Source organism: Rattus norvegicus, chromosome 2 (assembly GCF_036323735.1).
Source record: "Rattus norvegicus strain BN/NHsdMcwi chromosome 2, GRCr8, whole genome shotgun sequence".
NCBI classification, from domain to species: Eukaryota; Metazoa; Chordata; class Mammalia; order Rodentia; family Muridae; genus Rattus; species Rattus norvegicus.
Window position 1 is genome coordinate 199,738,339 of NC_086020.1, and position 21,623 is coordinate 199,759,961.

General features: G+C 42.6%; 1 protein-coding gene and 1 long non-coding RNA gene across 4 annotated transcripts in view; one reads left to right on the top strand and one right to left on the bottom strand.

Moving 5' to 3' along the window:
• Vav3 (vav guanine nucleotide exchange factor 3) overlaps positions 1-21,623 on the top strand; it is a 342,484-nt gene that overhangs the window by 38,478 nt on the left and 282,383 nt on the right. The window lies entirely within an intron of this gene.
• Positions 17,322-21,533, bottom strand: LOC120100920 (uncharacterized). The gene is made up of 3 exons (XR_005501220.2): positions 21,256-21,533; positions 19,142-19,306; positions 17,322-17,528 (listed from the first exon to the last, which is right to left on the bottom strand). It is a non-coding gene; the product is annotated as an uncharacterized LOC120100920 (long non-coding RNA).

A 21,623-nucleotide genomic window follows, 5' to 3' on the forward strand; every position in this document is an offset into this window, starting at 1 on the left:
CTCAAAACTTATTTGCCACATGGAAACTTCATTAAAATAGGCTCTTTAGAACCACACAATAGAATTATTACAGAATCAATGCATTTTATTCTCCTCCTTATGAAACCACATGCCTAAATTGCTGTGCGGCTGTGTAATACTTCCATAGTGAGCAATAGTTACATTAAATCCTTTCCATAAATGCCCAATGCCACTCAAGAGGGTTTTCACCATTACCATTGGTGTAATATTTGCTCATAGGTTACTGAGTATATTTCAGTTTGTTTTTTTAATTTTATTAAGTATAAATTTATTTTATAGATTAAAGATTGCTTTATTTTTATTTTATTCATATACATGTTTTACCTGCATGTATGTATGCACACAGTATGAATGCAATGCCTGTGGAGGTCAGAAAGGGTGGTCAGATCCTGTGGAACCAGAGTTACAGATGGTCGTTGGCTGACGTGTAGGCGCTGGAATTTGAACCTGAGCCCTCTGGAAGAGCCCTTAGTGCTCTCGACCACTGAGCCGTCTCTCCAGCCCTTACGTGTAAATTTATGAACAGTGACTTGCTTGTTACTGCTGCAAACAGTGACCGAGGCACACACTGGAGAGGAGCTTGAGTCACCTGCTCTATCGAGCTCACCAATAGCTGCGTTGTTTGATGAGTGCACCCATGTTGTTTTGTCATTTGGCACATATGGCTGTAGAGATGGATCTAAAAATATATCTTAAAGCTATTTCATGTGTTCGCACTGGAAGTTTCACTGCCTTTAAAAAGCTCCTGGAAATCATATGCAACATATTACTTTGTATAGTGGGACTTTCTGGACCTGCCAGTGGTTAAATAATGACCCAGGGGCTTACTAATTTTTATAAAAGTTTAGGCTTTTAGCTTTGGTTACCTCCCAGCTAGCTCATCTAACTCAATCTTCTTATCCTAGCCCATGACGCACCACGTGGCTAGTTACTTCCCTCTCTCAGTCCCAGTAAGTCCGGCCACCTCCACATAGTTGGGGAATCCGATTCTCCTAGAGACCGTCTCTCAGCCTGGAAGTCCCGCCTTCCCTTTCTTGTCTAGTTATTGGCCATTGGATCTTTATTAAGACAATCAGCTGGTGAGGGAGGGAGAGTGTTTACAAAATACTGAGGCAGCTGATGAGTCAGAAGAATAACAATACCAAAATCCTGCCAGGACTCAGCTCTGGGCCAGTAAGGCAATCAAGGATTGAATATACAGAGACAATCTTCACACAGTGCACCCCACAACATGTCTTTATTTTGTGCTTTATTTTCATGAAGTCTTTTCTTTCTTACTATTCAACCAACCTTCCTTCCTTCCTTCCTTCCTTCCTTCTTTCTTTCCTTCATTTTTAGTCAAAATACCCAATCACTTAAAATTCACGGAGAAAATACTTCTGAAGGATGACTTGCCTTTGTTTCGTCTGTATCTTTCATTCCTCCCCACCCTCCCTCTTTTCATTTACCATTGTTCCATTTCTAATGACCTAGGTTTCATTGGGAATCATTCTGTGTTCAGAGCAAACTAAAGGCTGGTCTATGTTGGTTCAGACATAACGACCGGGGCTCCCTAGCCCCCAAGACCTGGGCTCCTCCGTCCCCTGCAACAGATGCTAGCATGGTTTCTGCCGTGCACATTGTTGTGTCTATTTCAGACTCTCTGTTGAAATCTTATTTGTGTTTTCATCTCTCTTTGTAGGGTTTTGGTTTTCAGCATTCCCGTGTGGTCTTTTCTACCCACACATTTGATGCTCCCCTAATATACATGTACTGTCAAGGTGCATGTTCATACTCAGGTCTCATTAATTCCCTTCCTTGTTTCCAAACTTGTAAGTTACTCAAGGACAGAAACATTCTGTCTTATATACTTCCTCAGTTGAGCCTTGAACCTGGCATAGGAAAGGTATTTGCAAAACATTGTCGATTGACTAATGGAATGGTGTTGCATACTATGACTGTGTTCTGTTGCATCTGGGGCCTGGGCACCCTACCTTTACTGCACAGTCCGCCTTGGACCTTGAACTTTTCTTCCTGACAGGTGGACCCATGCCCTTGGCTGTTCTGTAACTTCAACCAACACATCTAAAACCAGGTTCTTAAGGTTGATTGACAGCATCATCATTCTCCTGGCTTTGAAAATGTCTAGGAACTTAGAGCAGCTTAGTGGTTCAGATCTGTAAGTGGAGTCAGACTACAATCTCCACCTGCAAAATTCCCACCCCTTGGAGTTGTTTTAAAGATCGTGCCTAAATACTTGGGAAAGTGCCTATTTTGGCCTCTGGTGCATGATAAATGCTACACCACACTATGTGGCTGCTGGTGCAGTTTCCATGGAGCCCTGAGAGCATTTTGTTGGTGCTCTTGAGATGCTGTGTCATTTTTGCTGCGGATGCCCTGCCCTAACTCTCGTTTTCCTTATGCCCCAACTTCCTAGTAGGTGTTCTGCTCCACCACTGCGGGACCCCAGCAATGAACATCTTCTCAGCAGAAACACAGATGACTCGAGTCAGCTTGAAGTCTTCATACCTCAGCATAATGGTTATACCTCTGGATAATGTGACCCTTATCAACACTTGCATCTCGGTGTTGTTTCATTTGCTCCAACTTCCAGTCATCGCCTCGCACTTTGCCGTTACCTCAGTCTTTTGTTACTTTTAACTTAGCTTTCCCCACTGTCTCTAGGCTCTTGTTTTGCAGGAAGATTTTATTCAACACTCTCACAATGATGCTCTCCTCAGTGGACAAATTTCATTTCCCCATTTGTTCCCTCATTGCCGGTTGAGACCGTGATTCCTGGTAATTGTTTGCGTTCTAGGTCCTCTACACTGGTAGTTAAAAAAGACAGAAGTCTTCCTGAAAGTCAGAGTTGTTTTTTTTTTGTTTGTTTTTTGTTTTTTTTGTTTTTTTCTCGGAGCTGAGGACCGAACCCAGGGCCTTGCGTTTGCTAGGCAAGCACTCTACCACTGAGCTAAATCCCCAACCCCGAAAGTCGGAGTTTTATCAGGATTTATTTGCTATGCAACAACTTGTGACATCTTTATGTGATGTCACTTATAGAACTCTTCTTCAGTTTTTTTTTTTTTTCGGAGCTGGGGACCGAACCCAGGGCCTTGCGCTTGCTAGGCAAGCGCTCTACCACTCTTCTTCAGTTTTAATCACTTGGAATACATACTTATTGATAGCTTGATAGACTAAAGCTTTTACTACCTTCTTATATATCTTTCCTGATTTTTTATACAGAAGGAGGAACTCAGTAAATATTGGCTAGCTTGGTTTGAGTTTTGAAATTTCTGTTAGCAAAAGGTATTAGTCGGGATACATTTGAATATTAGTTGGGAGACATATACGAACCGACGTAGATTTGCTCATAGTAATTAAGGCTTTTATGGTAAAAGTAGATTTCTAACTCTGCTGGGTTGACCTCATTTAATATTACTTGAATTTAATTTTTTGAGCTTTTTTTGTGAAGTACCTTTTTAATGTGTTATTTGAAGTAACATTTTTAAAATTACCTCCTTTAGAACAACAAATACTGAATTATTAGCACCGTGTGTTATTCTGGGGAGTTATAGAAGTGATTGAATTATTAGCACTGCGTGTTATTCTGGGGAGTTATAGAAGTGATTGGTACTGGCTGCTTGACTTGATGCTTGACGTCTTTCTGACCATCTAGACCAGGTCAGAGGCTCCCTCCTCAGTGCCCCTGGAATTCCATTCGCCGTGCTTTGCCTCACAGTTGTAGTTTCTTGTAGGCCATAGACCATGAAGGCAATAACCCTTCCTACTTTTTCTTTTTGCCAATCCAAATTCCAGGGCTGAGGAAATGTACATCATGTAATGCAATGGGGGCTCTTCCATGATTGCATTCGATGCTCATTAAATATCAAAGACTTACTGCATCCCTGTGTGTGCCAGGGACTGAGCCTCTGCATTTGCAATGAAAATGGGGCAGAGGCCTTGTCCTTGGAAAGCTTGTCAACTGGAAAAATGTGTGGTGTCATTCTCCCTTGGTTAACATTTATATACTGCTGAAAGGTCCTAGAACTTTATTCCATATTTAAGCCTCAAAGAAAAAGAAGAAAAGGGAAGAAAACCTAACTGTAAAGATGGATTGTTTTGCTTGGTTGAGGATGTAGCTGACGAATACGATTTAAGTCACTCTGGCTTACACTGGAGGGGACCTGCAATTTTCCATCCCCTAAGTGGTTCATCTGAGACATCTGTGGCCTCAGCTACGTGTTGGTGTCAGCCATAGGCGCTCCGAGCTTGGCGTATGAGAAACTCAACATTCTAATTCAGAGGGCTTGTTTCATTATAACCAGGGCACATAGGGTTAGGAGATGAGCCGACTGCTGATTGAGGTTTAGCATGCCATGTAACTTTTCTCATCTGCCTCAGCTTCTGCTTCTTTGCAAGGATCTTACACCGTCAAGTGTTTCCATGGTGGTATTTTGCTAAGTCTCTTGGTTCTGTCTAGTCACCGTTTCAGCCTATTGGATGATAGTTAAGGAGCTTTTTTCGTATGTGCGGTCCCTGTGGTCTGAGGAGTTCATGTTTCTTTCTCCACTCGCTATTGAATATGGTCGAGGTTGGGTCTCCAGGAACACTGCTGCCTCTTCTGTGCTGGGCTTTCGTCCTGCTCTGCAGTGCTGAGCATACACTTTCTGTCAGTTGTACTTGGGAACACCCCCTTCCTTTACTTTTTAATGTCTCACCTACGCACTCAGCCCACAGTCACTCTCGGATCTGTTCCTGTGAGCTCATCTTCCTATGTCTTCGTTCCTGCTGAGACACTTCTCTGACAGAGCAAACACCAGGCACCACCTTCCCTTTCTCTCATCACAGTGTCTAGTACTGCACACTGGCCTGTGTCCCTGCTAAGTCAGTGCAGAGCATTTGGCTGAAGCAACTTTAATTATAGAGCTTTCGTTTGGTTGTTTTATCTCAAATCTTTCACAAGGCATAGAGTGGAGAAGAACAGCTGGAGGATGCAGTCCTCTCTTTTGAGAGCAGAGACACTTGCCATTTGTGTGTAGGTGACAGGCTGCAGAGTTTTTAGGCACGCGAGCTTCTTCTCACACTCGGGTCATGGGAGTAGATTGTTTAATTCCTTCCAAGGTCATAGCATCAGGACACAAGTAATTTACCTGTCAATCATGTCTGTGGAGCTGGACCTAATGACACCTGATGACTATAGGGGGTGGGGGGAGAGGAGCCACAGGGGCTACCAAGCTGTGAAGTCTAATGGGCTGGCCTAATAATGCATCTCTCCATCTCTCTCTCTCTCTCTCTCTCTCTCTCTCTCTCTCTCTCTCTGTTTGCCTCTCTGTCTCTCTGTCTCTCTGTCTGCCTCTCTGTCTGCCTCTCTGTCTCTCTCTCTTTGTTTCTCTCTCTGTCTCTGTCTCTCTGTCTGCCTCTCTCTCTGTCTCTGTCTGTCTGTCTCTGTCTATCTGTCTATCTGCCTCTTTCTCTCTGCCTGTCTCTGTCTGTCTGTCTCTGTCTGTCTCTCTCTGTGTGTGTGTTTGTGTGTGTGTGTGTGTGTGTGTGTGTGTGTGTGTGTTTTGTGCCAGATGTCCTCTATGCACATGCTTCTGTCTGGGTCTGCTGACACAATTGCAAGTCTCTCATCTTGCTGAGATTTTGTTACCAGTCAGCTTTCCCCCCTCATCTATCACCTCTCAGTCACTCTTATGCGGTCTGTATAGGCAATTAGACGTTTACATTTATTATGTGAAAACAGTCCAAAGCCCTAAACATCATAAGAATCCTAGATGTGGCAGTCGAATAGTTTAATGGTGTTTCTTTTCACTCGGGTCGAGGGTTTCCGTGTGTGAGTGGGTGAGCGGCTGTGTTGCCAGCATGGAGCCAGAGCTTTCAAACATCCCGTATGAGAATGGCTGATCCTTTTGTGTACTTATATACCAGCACTGTTGAAATTTAAAGGGATACAGCCTTGGAAATTTATGGCGAGTTTTAAGGTTGAGTGAGTTTCTTTCCGTTGGTGGCATAAATTGGGTTCTTCAGCTTGGGAGAGCATTGCTTTAGTTATCTGATCATAAATTAGAGCATGCAAATTTTGCTTTTGATTAGCAGTGTGATTTCATTTTGAACTCTTAATTTTGCATACGCCCTGAACACAGAAATTTGAGGAGCATCAAACTGTACGTTCAGACTTCAGCTGAGGCATATTCTGTCTCAGGATTTTATATCGGTGACCTTCTCACGTTTCTCCAGGGAGCACTAGCTTGTGAAAGTCTTCCTTAACATTTCCTTTGCTTTTGGTTTATACATTCGGCTGCCAAGCCATTTTAAACATGATTAAAAATTTAAAGCATTAAAAATAGATTTAGACCATAGACAGTATGGACTCAACAAAGACAGGCCTGTGTTCGTGTTCTTGATGGAGTGTAGTCCAGTTATAGTTGTAAGAAAGCCGCAGGAGGTCTGGGTATATCTGCTCCTGATATAGCTCCTGATAATAGAAAAGGAAAAATGAGATTGGTGACATAGATACTACGTTTTAATCACCATATGCCCTAGGTGCTATTTCTTTAGGATGGTTTGAAGTCAGGTTATCTGAGCTTGGCTTAGTTCCAAAGTAAAAACGCAACAGACTTGTTTTTGAAAACATTAGTCTGTCTTTGAAATGGTTATTTCTGTGTCAAAAATGATTTTAGAAAATGATACTTTAAGATTTTTTTTCATATGTTGTAGAAATTACCCAAAGCGTTCATTCTTCATAGGCCGATCGTCTCCTTCCTGACTTTGGATTTGATTTCCTTTAACTTCGAGGTCGCTTAGCTGCAGTCAAGCTGCTCTGTGTACTAATGCTTTGCGGCTCTCGGGACTCGTTATTAAGAACAACTACATTTTTATTTTTTATTTAAACCAATACTGTTTGCAGTAGATTTATGGTATTTGTGTTGAGACAAGATGATTGAAGACAGAAGAATCTACAAGGTCTGTTTGATTGCCTCTGTTAAGATTACAGATAAAGGTTGTTAATGTCAGCTGTGCAGTTTAATTTTGTATCCTACTTGACAGTGCCGCACAGTTGGAACTCTGTTCATGGTTCATAGTGGAAGCTGCTCCATTCTCACATGGGCAGTCTGCTAACAGCTAATTTATACCTGAATGATAACAGTATCGCCTTCAAGTTTCCTTACAGTAGCCATCTCTGTGGTGGCTCGTTGCACCAATGTAACCTTTTCTTTGTTAAAGTATAAGAAGGCAGACATATTTTTAAATGACCTGATTTATGTATTATTCATTTATTTTTAACTGTCTTGTGAGATTAAAAATGACTCAAGCAGTTTTCAAAGCAGGCGACCTGCCTTGCTATAGTATATCTTGAATTAATTTTGGTCATAGAAGTGCAGGGAGATTCAGCAATTTAATTTTATTAGATTTTTCTACCTGAGTTTCTTCCCCTTTCTTATGTTCAACTTTCTTTTCTTTTTTCTTTTCTTGAGCCAGGGTGACATATATAACCCGGCTTATCCTTGAACTTCTATCCTACTACCTTAGCATGAGGGGCAGACAGGATCATTGATATGAAGCACCTGCAGGACTCAACTAATTATTTCCTTGTAACATGCACACTCATGTGCGCGCGCGCACACACACACACACACACACACACACACACACACACACAGATATCCACACATACAGACACAAACACACTAACATTCACACACATCTACATAGACATACACACACACTTACATACATACACATTCACATACATATCCACATATCCACACACATACATAACACACTAACATCCACACACACTTATACACACACACACACACACACACACACACACACACACACACACACCCCAGAATATAAGGCTAGGGAGATAGTGAAGTCAGTAAGATGGTTCTTGCCATTTAAACGCAAGGACCTGAGTGCTGTTCCCAGAACACACAGTAAAATTGTGCAGGAACAATAAAATGTGGTGTTGTGCTTCCCGCCAGAAACATCACAGTGCTGAGCAGGTTGGAATGGGGAGATTTCCAGCACTTGCTGGCCAGCCCTATCTGTAAGCCAGCGAGAGAGAGACCCATTCTCAAAACGGAGGTGGAAGGTTGACCATCAGCCTCCACAGCCACAGGTAAACGAGAGCATCTCCATTCACATACATGTCCACCTATAAACACGCAAATTAAAGATTTATTTATTTATTTTGTATATGAGTACACTGTAGCTATCTCCAGACACACCAGAAGAGGGCATCGGATCCTATGACGGATGGTTGTGAGCCACCATGTGGTTGCTGGGATTTGAACTCAGGACCTCTGGAAGAGCAGTCGGTGCTCTTAACCGCTGAGCCATCTCTCCAGCCCCAAACATGCAAATTAAAAAAGACTATCATACAAATATGTGTGTGGCTGTTCGTAATACTACTAGTAATTTTCATAATTTATAATTATTTGTGTTTTCCAGCTTTTAACAAATCTTAATGTTTTATTTAAAAGATTGTTTTACATAATCTATTCTGATTATTTCTCCTCTCTGACTTCTCCAACAACCCCTGCGCCCAGCCAGCTTTGTGCTTGTTCAAGCTCAGGTACTCTCCTCATACAAGAACAATAAAAACAATAAAAACCAGAACTGAAAACACAGACAAACAAGCATAAAAGGAAAACCAATGAGACAAAAATATCAAAACAAATCGATGGAGTCTGCTTTGTGTTGGCAGACTACATACATGCACGCACACACACACACACACACACACACACACACACACACACAAACACACACACTTAGTGACATTCTGAGGCTGGAGAAAGCATCTCCCTTTGCCAGGCGGCAACCATGGGAGGGATGTTCAGTTAACGCTTCCTTCCAAGTGCTTGGATGATGGATTTTGCCTGGCTTGAGCCTGTGCAGTTCCTGTGTCCTGTCTCCTCTGTGAGCCTGTGTGTGCATTGGTCCTACTGTTTCAGGGGAACCCTCTTTCCTTGCTGCTATCAACTACCTCTGTCTCTTACAATCTTTCTGCCTCCTTCTCCTGGACCCTGAGCCTTGATGGGAGGGTGCTGATAAATACAGAGGTTGCTATGCCATGGAACCCATGCCTAACGCGGTTAAAGGGACAAGAACCAGAGGCTACATAGCTCATGGGCCCCCACGGAATTCTACTACTATTCTTCTGCTAATGGAGCATAGCAATAAATGACTCTGAGTGACACTGCTTCACACACAGAGCAAAACAGCATTCAACCTTCATCCCAGAATCCTCTCTTTGAACAGACAGTAATTACCCTGGACAGTGTGCAAGGGTGAGAAACTTTAGCGCATTAAGCATGAAATGGGACGCCTTTAGCTTTTAAGATCTTAGCTTGTAATAGTTCTATAAAAGGAAAGGAAAACTTGGAAAATCTTCCATGTTAGCTGATTATCTGAGCTACATTCTTCCTCGTACCCTCTGTGTTGCGGAAGGAAGGAGGGAGAGGATTGTTGCTAAGCTTGGGAGAGGAAGTGCCAGGAATGGTTTTTCTGATGATGTAGCACAGCTGGGCTGAGGGGCTGCCTGAGTGAATTTCATGTGGCTCACATATAACCTTTCAAAGACAAAGCCTTAGTTTTTGAAACTTGAGGTGACATTTTATGGTTTATGGTATTAGTATTGCATATTTTGAGATTGACTGTGGTTGACCACAATGCACTGAATCCAACTTAACATGTTTCTGGAATAAGGGCTTCTACTGTGACTCCCATTTATTTTGACTCTCACCTTTCTCTTTCAGTCAACTGTCACTAACACTGGCTTCTGCTAGCAGTGGTCCTCAACCTTCCTAATGCCGCAACCCTCTAATACAGCTCCTCATAGCATGGTGACCACTAACCATAAAATCTTTTCATTGCTACTTCATAACTATAACTTCGCTACTGCTATGAATTATAATGTAAATATCTGATCTGCAACCCCTGTGGATGACACATTTGTCCTCCAAAGGGGTACTATGAGCTGGTTGACAGTCGCTGGCTCAGAGAAAACAAGCAGTGTGTAGCATTGAATATGATTGCTTTGCTGGATTCTGCAGGGTGGTGGGAAAGCTTCTGTCACCCAGTGGAAGCCAGTGGTTGCCTTCCCTAACATCTGGGAGAGGGCTGATTTATGTTCCCCAAAGTATTCTGATAACTGACGGTCCAGAGGAATTACTTGCTTTGTCTTGTCTTTATTCCCACGTGTGCAAAAGTTTGGATAGGGTGTTGGCAGTCTTTAAGTTGGAGAGGTCTGGATATAAATTCCAGTGACACCACTGACTTGCTCTATGATCGTAGGTTTCCATTAAGCCTTGTTTCCCGTCTTCAAAGCTGAGGGTGGGCGTACTGTTACTGTGGAGTTGTGAGGGTTGGAGGAGGAGTCTAACAATGTGCTTATGATATTGCCTGGACTTAGTTGTTCAATGTGAGCCATCAATAATAACGATGAAAATGGTGGGTTGGATTGGACTTCAGAGCTGCTTGTCTCTTCTGAGTTTCCTTGTTCAAACAACCCTTAACTGATTTGGAAGAGGTAATCAAAGATGGCTGGGGTGGTATTTGTAAATGTCAGTTTTGTACCTGCATATAGCAGCTGTCCCCATCTTGCTGACATGTGCAGGGAAGTTCTTCTTTATGGTAAATACTACCAGAGTAGTGTAGTGAATATTATGGGGCTTGGGGAACATTGGTAGTTGTGCGCAATTTTTAACCGCTTTTTCTGACTCCTTTCTTATCAGTGATCACCCCTCACTCCTTGTATAATGTTCCGGGATGCCTTCTATCTTTTCCCTTTTAATGTGGAAAACAGGAAACCAAGATTCGAAATGTTGTTAGAAAAGCATGCATAATTTATATTTACCAAAGGCCTAGAGAGAGAATAAAGTGATGAGCTGAAATTTAACCGTTGAACTTCCCCATCCCTAAACTACGTCTCCGCTTTATACAGAAAATACAATCGAGAAGAAAAAGATTGCGCGCAACCACCCTCTAGAGATCTTTGTCTCTCTCGAGAGCTAAAGTTGGAAAGGAAAAACAATTACAAAAAGAGATAGTAGAAAATGGTGTGGGGGAGGTGCCTCATAGCTGCAACTGTTTCAGGGAATCAAGAAGGCTGGGACCCCAGGAGCTGCCACCTCAGCAGTAAAGAGAAGAGCTCTGGGACTTCAGCTAGGAACGGTGTGTGAGCAGTGACCTCACAGGTCTTCACTAGTTACTGTTGGGGGAGAATATGGCTCCCCTCCAGTCCTCATATGCTGCGTCTTTACATTTAAGAGCCTAACACAGGAGTTTGCAGGAGTATGCTGTTTGGCACTGGGTCTTATCCACTGCTTTAGTACAAGACATATATTTCTAAACCTTGAGATATGTGTGTCTATGTATGTTTGTATATATATGTGTGTGTGAGTGCATGTGTGAGTGTGTGCATGTGTGTATATGTGTGAGTGCGTGTGCATGTATTAGTGTATGTATGTTTGTGCATGTGTGCATGTGCATATATATATATATATATATATATATATATATATGGAGAGAGAGAGAGAGAGAGAGAGAGAGAGAGAGAGAAAGAGAGAGAGAGAGAGAGAGAATGAATGTTTTATGCTATCTTTTTGAGTGGCACTTTAGAATTCCCTGTGGAGTTAATGACTGCTCAGTTCTGGGTAACTTAGATTGTTTCTAACTTTACTTCACAACCAGTGGTTGTTGGAAAACCTTGGTTAAATCTTGTGTGTGAACTTAGCCTTTCTCTTCAGGTAAAATTCTACAAAGTATAATCCTGCTGCTGATGGCATGGTGCCATCATTTTGACATGAATTTTGTTTCTTCTCAGGTATATTTTTGCTTCCCAACATTTCTTAGCACAGGGAATTGGACAGCAGAAAGCTATTCTGGAAACACTAGACTCTTGGGTGGCTTTACTATCCAGACTAGTGTTTCTCAACTGGTGGGCCATGACCCCATTGAGGTTGCATGTTAGATATACTGTGTATCAGATACTTACATTACGATTCATAAGAGCAGTAAAATGAAGAAGCAATGAAATAATTTTATGCCTGGGTATCACCACTCATGAGGAACTGTATTAAATGGTCGTAGTGTTAGGTTGCCAGCCACTGCTAGACTGTATTGTGTTTGGAACTCTCTGGTGTTTGGAATCCTTTGCTCTGTCATGTGAGACACTTGAATCATTGCAGTCACTTCCTACTCGTGTAATTTTGTTATCACGTTTTGCATGGTTTTATACAAAATTTTGATCTCAAAATTAATTGGTTATTAGTACTCTATTTAATCTACATTTGGCTGTGATTCTTTATGGTGAATTATAGATATATAGAGGAATGTTTTAGATGAAAACTATTCTAACAGAAGTTAAACTTTAACACACATACTGAATTGAGTGAGGCCCTGTACTTACATCTGTGACATTTATGGCATCTAAGTAAAAATTATTAACTTTCTGGGATTTTCTTTTTGTGATACTACATTTAAAACATTTTTGGGGGCCTTTTTTCTCCATCTTTATTAAATTGGGTATTTCTTATTTACATTTCAATTGTTATTCCCTTTCCCGGTTTCCAGGCAAACATCCCCCTAACCCCTCCCCCTCCCCTTCTATATGGGTGTTCTCCTCCCCATCCTCCTCCCATTACCACACTCCCCCCAACAATCCCATTCACTGCGGGTTCAGTCTTAGCAGGACCCAGGGCTTCCCCTTCCACTGGTGCTCTTACTAGGATATTCATTGCTACCTATGAGGTCAGAGTCCAGGGTCAGTCCATGTATAGTCTTTAGGTAGTGGCTTAGTCTCTGGAAGCTCTGGTTGGTTGGCATTGTTGTTCATATGGGGTCTCGAGCCCTTTCAAGCTCTTTTGGTCCTTTTTCTGATTCCTTTAATGAGGGTCCCGTTCTTAGTTTAGTGGTTTGCTGCTGGCATTCGCCTATGTATTTGCTCTTGGGGGCCTTTGATGTTTTCATTATTCTGACATATTTTGTTCTTGGGGCCTAAGCGCTCTGGTATGAGTAGCTCAGGGACAGATGTAGGAAGCATGCCATCGTGGTTCAGGAAAAAAATGAAATAGGAGACCACTATCAGGTTAGAAATTACAAGCTGTAACTGTAATGCGGTAGCCATTAAAGCATCAGGAAAACTCTGGAACCACACATGGGATCAGATTGCAGTTTCAGTATCATGGATAAAGCTAGATAGATGGTCTATGGACAGTGGCTAAGTTCTCTAAACTTCAGTTCCGTTCTCTGTAAAGTGGATAGAACACTAACCATCCTCACGAAGTCACAGTGAATATATACTTGGGCAGTCCACAGAAGGCACATGGCAAGCTACCAGAAGATGCTGAATACTTATATGGAGATCCTTTAAAATGCTTTTTTAAAATTCATTACATTTAATAAAAATTTCCTGTGTAGTACTGGTGATTGAACACAGGGTCTTGAGCATATTGGATAAGCACTCTACCATTGTGCCGTATCCTCAAAGAGGACGGAAGTTTTACTCATTCCGGTACCTGCTATGTTGAGTTGGGATGTTCTATGTTGTACACCCAAGGAACATACAAGGAAGCTGATCTGGGATGGCTGAAGGCTCTTGCTCTTGAATGGGTAGAATGACTGTGAGTCTTTCTTGTTGACAGATAATGATGCCTTTTATATGAGAATTTCAGTTTACGTCTGAATTCATAAAGTTGTTTTACAGGCATTATGTATTACGAGGAGTGAGTACTGAGTATTTTCTAGCTTTGGATTTTTTTTGTTTCCTTGAGAACTTTATTGGTATTTTTGTCTTATATTTTTTTGGTTAAATGATACCTCCCTGAACCCATGTGTGGTGAGGGCTTTGACACCAACCTGACCAGCTATTTTCTGATTTAAGTGCTAGACACAGACAGGTAATGTTGAAGCCACAGAGGAAAGGCTACAGAGAGGGGAAGAAAACACACGATGGTAATATTTAAGAATATTAAAGCTTAATCATCATGCAGAGATTAAGTCTTTCATCCTTGAACTAAAATAGTATTTTTTTTTAACTTCAGCAAAATCCATTTTATCTTGAAAATGGGATACCTCACAAATGATTATACTTGTGGCTAAAGGAAATTGCGGGTCTTTCAGGCACTGCTTCTTCTGGATAGCATTAATCAGCGAAGACACGTCAGTTTTAGATAAGCCTTTCTGAAAGCTGGGGCACTCTTGATAACCTTCTTTAGCGGCATGCTCCATGCTTGCTTAGGGAATGAAGCCTCTGCTTTCCAGTGTGGCACTTCCATAGATGTCAGATTTTGCAGGTAGGAAGATACCCCTCATGTATATCTGGCATATTTTGTGAAAGTGGCATCCAGCAGGAAGTGTGTAATTTAAGTTCTAGTTTTCATTTTGATTACAAGAACCCCTGACACCTTAGTTACTGAAGCTTTCCTCAAGAATGTAATGAAGACTGTGGAGTTCCACAGACATCAGTTACTTTACCACACATTCGGGCATGCCTGCTCTGCCTCCCTCCCTCCTTCCCTCCCTCCTTCCCTCCCTCCTTCCCTCCCTCCTTCCCTCTCTCCCATCCTTCCCTCCCTCTCTCCCTCCATCCTCCTTTTCTCCCTCCCTCCTGCTCTCCCTCCCTCCCTCCCTCCCTCCTTCCCTCCCTCCTTCCCTCCCTCCTTCCCTCTCTCCCATCCTTCTCTTCCTCCCTCCCTCTCTCCCTCCATCCTCCTTTTACCCTCCTTTTCTCCCTCCTTCCCTCTCTCCTATCCTTCCCTCCTCTTCCTCCCTCCCTTCTCCTTCCCCCCTCTCTCCCTCCATCCTCCTTTTACCCTCCTTTTCTCCCTCCCTCCTGCTCTCCCTCCCTTCTCCCCTTTCTCCCTCCTTCCATTTCTTTTTCAGCTTTCTCTCCTCCTTTCCTTTCTTTTGGGATCATTAAGAAGCAGACGAGCAGTTTTAGTTCTGGAGCCCCCTTTGATGTGTGTCCCGCCATAAGGGGCAGACCTCAGGACGCCGTCACAGGAATAAGCAGCCTGCTTTCACTGCAGCTTTGGACCACAATTACTACTTTCTATCTCTCTGATACACAGGAGTTTCTAGAAAATTTCACGCCCAAATAGTGGGGGCGGTTGTCTGTAGATCCACTGATATTGCATTCTTGGTGGTAAAGGAAATGATTGTCTTGCTATGCTAGTAGATATTATCTTCAGTATAAGACCAGCTCCTTAGTAAGCCCAACATTCTACAGACCAGGTCTCTTGACCTTACTGAATAGACATTCTACTCGCATATCAGGAAACCATACACCCCTTTTGTCCAACACCTGCTGGAGAATCCTGTTTGACTTTAAATTTGTTTTTTAAAAATTGCTTATATATTTAATATTTCCTTAGCAGACCACACCAAGTTCCCTTGGTATTTTTTAATTTTAAATTTTTATTAATTAATTTGCTTACTTTACATCCCAATATCAGCCCTCCTCTGCCCAGTACCCCCCCCACACACATCCTCCTCCAAATTTCCCTTCCCCTTCTCCTCTGAAAAGGGAGAGCTCTGGGTCATGTCCTGTCCCAGTCCCAGTCCCAGTCCCCCCACCTCCTGTCCCAGTCCCTGTGTTGCGTAGCCCATCTTGTGTCGTCCCCCTCCCACCCCTCCTACAGAGGCCAGACGAAGCTAGGGGAATGGGATCCACAGTTGGGTAACAGATTCAGGGACAGCCCCCACTTTAGTTGTTGGGCACCCACATGAAGACCAAGCTTCACTTCTGCTACCTATGTGCTGGGGGCCTCGGTCCCGCCTGTGCTCACTTTTTGGTAGGTGGTTCAGTCTCTGGGAGCCCTCAGAGCCTAGGTTAGTTGACTCTGTTAGTCTTTCTCTGGACTCCCTGTCTTCTTTAGGTCCCTCAGTCCTCTTTCCGATTCTTCCATAAGACTCCTTGAGCTCCATCTAATCTTTGTCTGGGCGGGTCTCTCTATCTGTTTGGGTCAGCTACTAGGTGGAGCCTCTCAGAGGACAGTTATGCTTGTAGAGCTTGGCCATGGCATGGGTCTCAATTTTGGCCAGTCATTGGTTGGCTATCCCCTCTGCCTCTGCTCTTTGTCAGTGCACATCTTGTAGGCAGGACACATTTTGTGTTGAAGGTTTTGTGGGTGGGTTGCTGTCCTTATCCCTCCTCTGTGAGTCCTGCTTGGCTACAGGAAGTGACTACTTCAGGATCCATACCCCCCACTGCCAGGAGTCTCAGAAGGGGAGATAAAATAGATATTGAAAGTGGATGAAGGGAGGGAACTGGATGGGAGAGGGAGGAGAAAGGGGGGAGGGGTGGGGGATGAGGTATAGGGAGAACAGAGGAGAAAGAAACAGGGAAATCGGCAGTGGGTGTGTCCTAGAGATGCGGGGTGGGCAGGGAGCAATGGGGCTGACTCTTGCTGAGACCCTCCCACCCCCTTTTTAAAAGAAAAGTCCTTACTTGGTGAAGAAAATGTAAGATTTTATAACTTAACAATATTGCAGTAAAACAAAAGAATCTGGAATGACACATGGATGATTAAATTATTTCATAAAAATCAATAGTATTGAACCAACTGAAAAATTGATGTGCGCCATCGATATGCTGTTTGAAATATTTCCCATTTCATTGTTCTCAGTGGATTGTCATCTGGGTGTCAACGTACACTTTCATTGATACGGAGTGCTACAAGGCTTTTATTTAACAGAGAGTCCTTCAGCAGCAACTTCAAGGGAGCAATTGTGGGTACATAATGTATAGGGCATTTGCTTGAAGCATCATTTTAGTTCTACTGTCTGAATCTAGTTGTGTATTACCCACGGTGTGTATCTAGAAAGATAAAAAATACATATATAGTAATCTAAGGCCAGGCATTAACTACATACAGAGAGGAATATGTGCTCATTAGTTTTTGTCAGTTTTCTTTCTGGTTGACATGAGGAAGAGAAGTCTCAGTTGAGAAATGCCTCTATCAGATTGGTCTGCAGGTAGCTCTGTGGAACATATTCCGGATTTATGATTGATGTGGGAAGGCCCGGACCAGCCTGGGGAGTGCTAGCCCTAGATAGTGGTCCTGGATTGTATAGAAAGCAGGCCAAGTGAGCAAGCCATGGGGGGTGGTAGGGAGGAGAGCCATTAAGCATCATTTCTTCATGGCTTCTGCCTCAGTTCTTGCCTTTAGATTCCTGCTTTGAGTCCCTGCTGTGAATTCCCTCAGTGATGAACTATGACCCAGGCTATATAAACCAAATAAATCTTTCCTCCTCAAGTTGGTTTTAGTTATGATATTTATCAAAGCAATAGAAGCAAATTAGGGCAGTGTATGTTAACTCATTTTTAAGTAATTGAAAATACAGCATCTTGAATATAGGTCTTTTGTAATGTATAGAGGGGATGTGTGGTTAGTGCCCATTTGGTGACCTTGAATGAAGAGAAGTCCACAGCACTTATTCAGCATGTTCTTGGTGTACCAGAAAAAGTAAGGATACGTATAGAGAATTCTGGAACAGGTCCTGCTAAAGTTTGTCTGTGACAGAGAAAATAGCACAGAGAAAAATATAGGTCAATCATCTCCAATAAGAAATATTTCTTATTTTGAAGTGTCAGGGAGTTGGAATAGTTGCACAGAGTAGTTTAGCAGTTGAGCATTCCAAATCCAGAAGTCCAGAATCGGAAAGTTTGCTTAAAATGCTCTGAATGGTGGAACATTGCAGATTTTGGATTAGGAATGTATTTCTAGAGTCACTGAGACAGCTAGCAAAGGGTCACGTTGATGTAACTAGGAGCAGGAGGTCAGTAATGCTGCCGAGGCCATCGAGGAGGGAGTGAGCCAAATTAACTTACATAAGCACAGGTACTGGCTCCGAGTCCTGGGCCTTGCTTTGTCCATGCTTATTTTGAGATGGCTGAGAATGCTAAGATAGAGCTTTCTTGCTAGGCAGATGGAGGGCTCTTGAGCAAACTTAAAGGGATTCATTTTGTCCCCTGTAGCTGATGTCATGAGGTGGTACCTCAGATCCTATAATGAGTATCTTGGGAGTACTAGTTGCCACACCACCTTGAGAGACTGGTATTGTCATTTTTGCCTGCTTTTAGAGAGACTGACCTCCTGTGTGCCATTTACAGCTGAAATCTAATCCAATGTGTGCCTTTGCTTCGGAGCCCTGACTGTTACCATATTCCACTCTGCTTCTACCCTAGGATGGCACAATGGGGAGTGGCTAGAGAGTTTGGGGGCGGGGATAGCACAATCCTGGCAAATATCCACTTCCCTAGCATTTCTGACTTCAAAATCATTTGGCCCACTTTGACTAAACTTGTGACACCGGCAGGCATTTCCTCCTGGCCCTCGTTCTGTTTTGAGGTGCTGTACTTTGTCTGAAAAATCAAAGCTGCACTTCCAACTGCTCAGACATGTTCTTTACCCACAAATACTCTCATGCTCCTCTTTTTCTCTGTTTGTTTCTCAACACATCCCCACGTCTTGACTTTGATGTTTTATCCCCTTCCTGTGTATCGCCTGATTGGAGAGAGGGATTGTGTATCACCTCCAGCTCTCTAGGACAGCTAGAGCTGTTCCCCACAGGTGAATGAGGATTAATGAGAATAAGAAGAGATCTAAGAATATAAGATATCAGAATAATGAGAATAATGAGGAACAAATGAGAATTTATCTCTGCTTTTTCACTTTCACCAAAGCCAAGCTTAACAGCCCAGCCATGCCAGCCACTGAGACCCGTTCTGTAGTACAGTAACATTAGTATCCAGGGCTAGGAAACTCATGTTATCTGTTTGGTTTGGCGAACATGCTTATGAATGCACATGAGCAAATTGTCTTCTTACAATTATGTCATTGGAATTTTTAAATCTCACTGGCTTCTGACCTCGTCTTTGGATTCATGACTGTAACATAAGGTGTGTAGCCTCATGATGGGTAGCCTCATAGCCAAAGTTTTATGTTTTGTGACCCATTGGGTTTTATAACAGTTGCTTGCATGATCATGGCCACACCACTGAAGGAAATGATTCTCTCTTTCCCAGCCACCATTAACTGCTGTTAGATACTCAGGAAGGGGTGGGGGATATCACAGGCAGTCACCTACTATGATGGAAAGTTGGCAGGTAATAAAATGCAGATACCTTCAGCTCTGTGTGTTCATGAATACAGTGGCTGCACCATGTCCACAGGACTGTGTTTTGCAGCATTTTCTCCCCTTCTCTTTCTGGCTCTTACATTTATTCTGCTCCCTCTTCTGTGATGTTTCCTGAACTGTGGAGGAAGTGATGTCAATGTCCTAGTCAGGGCTGAGCAGGAAAAAAATTCATTATTATCAGCTCTGACCAAATAAGAATCTCTCTGAATTAACTATCACCTATGAGTTAGAGGCTTCTCAGGTTAAGGCAGAAAGTACCATTATGGGTTTAAACATAAATATAGATGACAGTTTGACACCCTGTCCAATTAGCCAATGTTAGTATGTTGCCTGCCTGAGCCTATGACATCTACATCCATGGGCTTTTGATCTAGTTCACAATACAAGGTATGAATTCCTTTCTATGGAGTTTGCAAATCAGAAAGCTCCTCCCCATGACATTCATCCTCTGTTCAACTGGTGAGCATGTTTTTGTCTAGCAGGGTGGCATTGTTGTTTGCCAGATTCAAAGCTGGGAAGGAAACTGATGATATTTATTTCTCTGCTTCCGGCCTGTCCTTGTAGTTCCGTAGACTCTTGTCAGTAGAGGGACTCTCCCAGCTCAGTCCTCTATGTCTTGCAACAAAGAGTGTGGCATCATCAACCATAGGGTCTTACTAGTTCTGATGGGGAACTAAGAACAATGACAATAATTTGTATTGTTCGGGGAACACTATGGGACATCCATGACCAAGAGCTCATAGTAACACTGCACGTTTTGTTTAACAACTCATGGCTTCTGGGACAAATGTCTTCTTGAAGGTTTAAACATGTAAGACCTTAGACTATTCTAAAGTGCACTGACTGCAAAAGAAAACAATAATCATAGTCTGATTACAGTTTTAAATTATAAAGGAATTTTCAACTAGAAATCTCTTATATTGGATTGCTAGCAGTGTTTCTGTCTGTGGCAATACAGGAGAGAAAAGAGGGGATGGTACAGAAAATGGAAAGATTGTTTATCCCAAATGTGGAATAAACATCACATAATTTCTTATCATATTTAGACAAATGACATAGGATGAAAGATGAGCAAAGTTAATGTAAGAATGAGGAAATATGTATGGTAACAACTATATCTCTCTCTATATCACACAGATAACATAAAATGCTATGTGCCTTCAGTTACCAATTACTCTGTAGACATATTAGGAGCTTCACAGAAGAGCAGATCAAACTTGTACTTGACCCCTGGTCTAGCCTCCTGTCCTGTAGGGATCTTCAAACTTTAGTGTTTCTTAGAACATTTACGTCTCTGACTTACCTATTCTATTTAACCACTAATGCACAACAGAATGTGCATCTTAGAACAGTATTGACCTTACTCGCTTTTCTACACCAAGGGTTCTGTAATTACTTGTATATCTCAGCAGTTCTGAATGTCCGACGTCAGAAAAATATGTCCCCCAAAGGGATGCAGCAAGCTTCTTCTGGAACTGTGTGGTGATTCCTGCTGCCAGTCAGTGCGCTATTTGACAGATGTTGAATATTCTTGTGGTGCCTGTACTGTCCCCGTGACATCGTTTGGGTGCTCTAGGGTGTTGTGGTGCTTATTTTCAGAGCCACAGATCAAAGATCATAACTAGTAGGTAATGGGGGGTGGGGGGTGGAGAATTGCCTTGTATGGAATTGTCACCGACAGTGTCTGGGACACAGCAGGTGCCCAGCCTGTTCTAATGATTTTTCTCTGGTCCAGTTGCCAGCATTTCCAGTCATATTTTCCTAGGGCTCTTTGGCCTCTTATACATTTATAGCCTAATAATCTTTACTCCTGGGGCATCACATCTTATTGTCAATATTTGATTTAAATTTGTAAGAGGGTGACACTGTTATTAACTGAGTTTCTGGCTTAAGGCAGATGTGTTGTTATTTAAATAAAACAATGAGGCAAAGATATGCATTTATTCACCATGTAAGTGAGGAAAGAACTCGTGGGCTGTTTTCCTGGGAGCTTAATTGCACAACGTTGCCAGGAAACGTTTGGTGTAAGATGTCTGTCTGGTCAGTCATCGGAGACTGCAAAGTCACTATTGTGAGCGTGTAATGATGCTGGAGCCGTACCTGCTTCAGCATGATGTCATGACGTGTCCTGATGAAGATCGCTATCTCAGAAGGCCGTTTGTAGGAAATGAAGGGACATACAGTGCAACAGCACTGCTTACTTTAGCATTGTTCTGACTGTGGTTTAGAGGCAAGGAGATTGTCCCCATCAGCCTGTTCTCATGGGTTTGGGACTTATCTTGACACCAGTCCACTGGTGGGACCAGCACAGTGTGTTCCACTCACAGCGTAGGCTTTATAAGGTATAGCATTTCATTTTTAATCCAGAAGAAAAAATTTTCTCCCCTCTCTATCTGTTCAACGTTAAGAATTTGTAAGTAGAACATTGATACCTTCCCCATTGTTGCAGACATTCCGGAAGAATGCGC